A 5,131-nucleotide genomic window follows, 5' to 3' on the forward strand; every position below is an offset into this window, starting at 1 on the left:
GGGATCATGACCTGAGCCGAAGGCAGATGCTTAACCATCTGAGCCACCCAGGCGCCCTGTCCCTTTCTTTTTTTAAATGATTTTATTTATTTATTTCAGAGAAAGAGAGAGAGTACAAGCTGGGGGGACAGGCAGACGAAGAGGGAGAAGCTGACTTCCCACTGAGCAGGGAGCCCGACACAGGGCTCGGTCCCAGAACCCTGAGATCACAACCTGAGCTGAAGGTAGACGCTTAACCGACTGAGCTACCCAGATGCCCCTCATTAGTCCCTTTAAACCTAGATTGCATGGTATTGTTTTCATTCTTCTAGAGTCACATGGGTAGTTTTTATTTTTTTTAAAGAATTTATTTGTTTATATGACAGAGAGAGAGAGCACACAAACAGGGGGAACAGCAGAGGGAGAGGGAGAAGCAGGCTCCCCACTGAGCAGGGAGCCCAATGCGGGGCTCAATCCCAGGACCCTGGGACCATGACCTGAGCCAAAGGCAGACGCTTAACTGACTGAGCCATCCAGGATCCCCAGCACATGGGTAGTTTTTAAAAAGAGCATAACACTCTTAAAAAAAAATGGGATGCCTGGGTGGCTCAGTCAGTTAAGTGTCCGGCTCTTGGTTTCAGCTCAGGTCATGACTCAGGGTCATGAGATCGAGCCCCACGTCGGGCTCCATGCTGGGCCTGGAGCCTGCTTAAGATTCTCTTTCTCCCTCTCCCTCTGCCCTTCTCCCCCACTCTCTCCCTCTCTAAAAAAAAAAGAGCCTAACAGCAATCCACTGAGCACCTTTTTTGTATAATGCTGTTTATATGCATTATCTCATCAATCTTTGTGGCAACTCTGAGATAACATTTGACTCAATTTAGAGATACAGAAACTATTCTTTTTTTTTTAAGATTTTATTTATTTATTTGACAGAGAGAGACACAGCCAGAGAGGGAACACGCAGGGGGAGTGGGAGAGGGAGAAGCAGGCTTCCCGCAGAGCAGGGAGCCCAATGCGGGGCTCGGTCCCAGGACCCTGGGATCATGACCTGAGCGGAAGGCAGACGCTTAACGACTGAGCCACCCAGGCGCCCCTAGAGATACAGAAACTATTCTTAAAGAGTGTAAGTGGTTTTTTTCCCAAGGACATACAGTTATTAAATGGTGGAATCAGGACTGTTTTTATCCAACATCTGTTGCATCAACAAAGGTGAGTTCAGCTACAAGTAACAAACCTCAATACACAGTGACTTGAAGAATACAGAAGAGGTTCTCACATACTGCATATCCTACATATTGGCAAGTTCTGAGGCAAGACAGGTTTCAGGGTTGGTTAATTTAGAGGCTCAATGATATCATCAAGGCCTATCCAACTTTGGTATCTCTCCACATTTGGGCAATTTGTGGGTTGAATTGTGTCCCCCTCCCCACAAAAAGATATGCTGAAGTCCTAACCCCTAGTACCTCAGAATGTGGCATTTGTTAAAAAAAAAAAAAAAGGGCTTTTACAGAGGTAATAAAATTAAAATGAGGTTTTTAGAATGGGCTCTAATCCAATCCAATGTTACTGCCATTCTTACAAAAAAGGAATATTGGACAAAGGGACAGACATTCCCAGAGGTAGGACAGTGTGAAGACACAGAGGGAGAAGACCCCCATATGATTGGAGTGATGCATCTACAAGAGAAGGAACATCAAGGATGAGGGGCAAATACCAGACACTAGAAGAGGCAAGGAAGTATTCTCTCCTAAAGCCATCAGAGTGCATGGCCCTGCTGACACCGTGGTTTGGACTTCTAGCCTCCCAAACTGAGACAATAAATTTTTGTTGGTTTAAGACACCCAGTTTGTGGCACTTTATTACAGCAGCCCTAGGAAACTAATCCAGCATTAATTTTGCCATCACTGGTATTAGTTCATCTTAGGCAGAGTGGCTGCTACACTTTAAGGAGTTACATCAGACAAAAAAATCTCCAGAGGAAGAAAGAGAGACCACTTCCTTGGTTGGCGAGAAAACTCTTTTCTGAAGGAGCCCCAGCCGACTTCTTCTCCCACTTCACTGGTCAGAGTCCCATGCCCTTTCTCAAACTCAACAATGGCAAAGGGAACACAGTTGCTCATGACCAGTCAATCTGCATCTTAGAAGCAGAGTGGGTCAGATTCTCCTGAGGTGCATGGCTGTGTGTAGGAGAAATAGATTCCTGAAGAAAATCAGGTTCTGTTAGGAAGGAAGATGGATGAGGAGAAGGAATGCTGGGTAGGCCACCAACAGTATCCATCATATTCTAGATTTTGTCCATTATACTATGGCCACCTTTTCTTTGCTCCAGCTTCTCTCCATAGGATGGGAATGATTGCTTTTGTTTTATTTGGAAGTGAGAGAAGTGAATTTGAGTTTATAAGTTAGATTTACATAAATATTGCTCCTTATAGAACCTGAAGCTCAATGCTTGACTCAGTGCCCGAACACAGTAGACTCTCGAATGGCAAGTATTGCAGTGCCACAGGAGAAATATTTCATCCAGTCCTTTGATCTTTCAGCGTCCAATTTTTGTGAAACTGCCCTGTGGGGTGGAAGGACAAAGGAAGGGGCTGATGATTTCGTTGAACCTAGGATTTCAAGAGTAACGAGAAGGATACACTCACCTCCATCCCTCAGGAGCTCCTTACTTCTGCTTCATTATAAGAAAGTCAGATATACAATTGCCTGTGTCTTCCACCCAGATCATCCAACAGTTTCCCTGAGGTTTCTACTGCTGGACATCTCTGTTTTTTAAAGCAGATCCATTCTTTAGTGCATATATAAGGAATGCAAAATCCATTAAAGAGTTCTGAATATGTTGGGGGAAAAATATGACAGGATAAGTATGATGTAATTTAAGTATTTTGGCACAGCAAATGGAAAGAAATTACATTTCCTATTATCTTCCAACAGTTATTGAAAATGAAATGAAATATATTCTATACTCCCCCAAAAAGTCAAGGTTTTTTTTTTTTCCCCTTAAATGCAATTTTTTCGCAGTTTGTTCATTTGGTATGCATTCCCCTCCTTTCATGACATGGAGGCATTCTGTTATGAAACGTTCGATGAAAAAAATGGACAAAAAAAGTATACTACTTCTTTAAAATATATTACAAGAATATTCATTTTCAGCTTTTTATTGCAGCACTAGCTGGTATTCTTGCATGCAGTTTTGTAATTTATTCTGAACATTCTACTTAAACCTTTTTTCAATAGCATGATTTTATTAGAGTCAGCTCACTGGACTTTCCCAAAAAGGTATTTAAGATCAAATAAAACCAGTGCTTGGAAAAATATCATTACAATATGAAAGCAGTTACAAAAACATTAGTACTGCAAAGTTTTATTTCAAATGGCTGAGCTTGCTGTACCCCGGGTTATGGTACTTCTACTTCTGCAGACACACTTACTGGGGAGATAGGGAAAATTGTCATCTTAGCAGTTTTTGCACATGGTGGGGGGGGGTGTGGAGAGCAGGAAGGGGGAAGATAAGGCTATAAAAATTTAAAGTGAGGCAGCAAAATTTTTAGGTGCTAGCATCAATGGTAGAAGTAGATCACCCTCCATCCCAAACTCCCCCTCCCCACCCCACACTTTTGAACCACCCTCCATTCCACAACTGCCCTCGAGGATACAACAGAAATCTTTAGACTTTTACCCAGAGACAAAGTGTTGTCTTCTCTAAAATATAGAGGGTACCTTTTGGAAATATGAGTGGACTGATTATTGAATTAAATGTGTCAGAGTATTATATTCCTTTTGGGTTTTGTTTCATATCTAATAAACTCTTGTCAACATAGTGCCTTATTGGTCAAATGATGTCTTTTAGCACCTCCATCAGGCCGGGCACAAAGTTCGCATCCGAAGGCTTAGTCTGGAAGCAGCTTCCCGGGGAAATCATACAGGGAAGCTTGTTAAGTCCCCAGATTCCAGTGGTGAGCTGCTCTTGTCCTCTCCTTCAAGTGTACTCCCTGCAGCCATCCCCCTACTCACCTTGAACCAGGCCAAGAGGCAACCCAGCACCTTACTCACATCTGATTTCATAACTGAGCACCAAAGACAAATATTTTTCTTATTCAATTGTGACTATGTCTCTCCCTTCCCTGGTAACTGACAGCTGGTGTAGCTGAAACTCAGCCTGGTAGGGGAGAGTCAGCCATGTCCATGGCTGCAATTTGATGGGCCTCCCCCCCACAAGGAAGTTGCTTTCAATTAAAATCTAATGTTCATTAGAAGAAAAAAATATATAGTTTTTGTTGTATTATCCAAATCGCTCCCGGATAAGGTGCTTTTATTTTAGAGAAAGTAATCTATTGATTGTGCAGCACAAAAGGTATTTTTAGTAAAGATGAAATAAATCAGCCTTTTCAGACCATGGTATTTTCATGTAGGTGATTAGTAATCTACATGCAATTCTATTACACAATATTTCTCTCATCCCTTTTCCTCCAAGCATTGAACCCATGGCAAAGCACCTGCATCCCTTAAGTTTGCAGATTAGGTGGTTTCTATGTGGACTTTCAAATGTGATTTTTAAATTGCAAGTTACTATTCGTATTACTTTTCTAAGGAGAAATATGCTTAAAAAGTAAAGTCTTTATTGCTTCTTAAAAGGCCTAGCACTCTGTGATAAATTCTCATATTTTGACTGTTAATATGTTTGAATGAAAATTATTTATACATCTGGGTGAGGTTGAGTGGTTTTCATTTGATTGCTGCCTCTGGAAATGAAAGCAGAGTAGCAGGAAATTTACATGTCATGCTGTGATGTATATCCAGATTATGAGATGATTGTGCAGCAGACGAACCCCAAGTAAAATCATTCCCATCAAACTGTGACAACTGCAATTCCTGACAAGGCCTCTTAGTTTTGGGGGCTATTATCATTGTACAAGAATATAATCTATTGACAGCAGGGCTGTTTAATACATTTAAAGGCAGACAGTGGAAGAAATCTTAACTGTTTTCATTCGCCACTGCACAAGGGTGCAGATCAAAAGTGAATTATATTTAAAAATATGCATGTATGATGATAAGATGCATGACATCCATCAACCTGTTTAGTCATGGTTAGGCTGAGGTGGGGAAGAGCCAATATTACTGCCATATGCGGTCTGAAATAGAGACGTGA

Source organism: Leptonychotes weddellii, chromosome 4, assembly GCF_054177405.1.
Source record: "Leptonychotes weddellii isolate Sample4059 chromosome 4, ASM5417740v2, whole genome shotgun sequence".
Classification (NCBI taxonomy): Eukaryota; Metazoa; Chordata; class Mammalia; order Carnivora; family Phocidae; genus Leptonychotes; species Leptonychotes weddellii.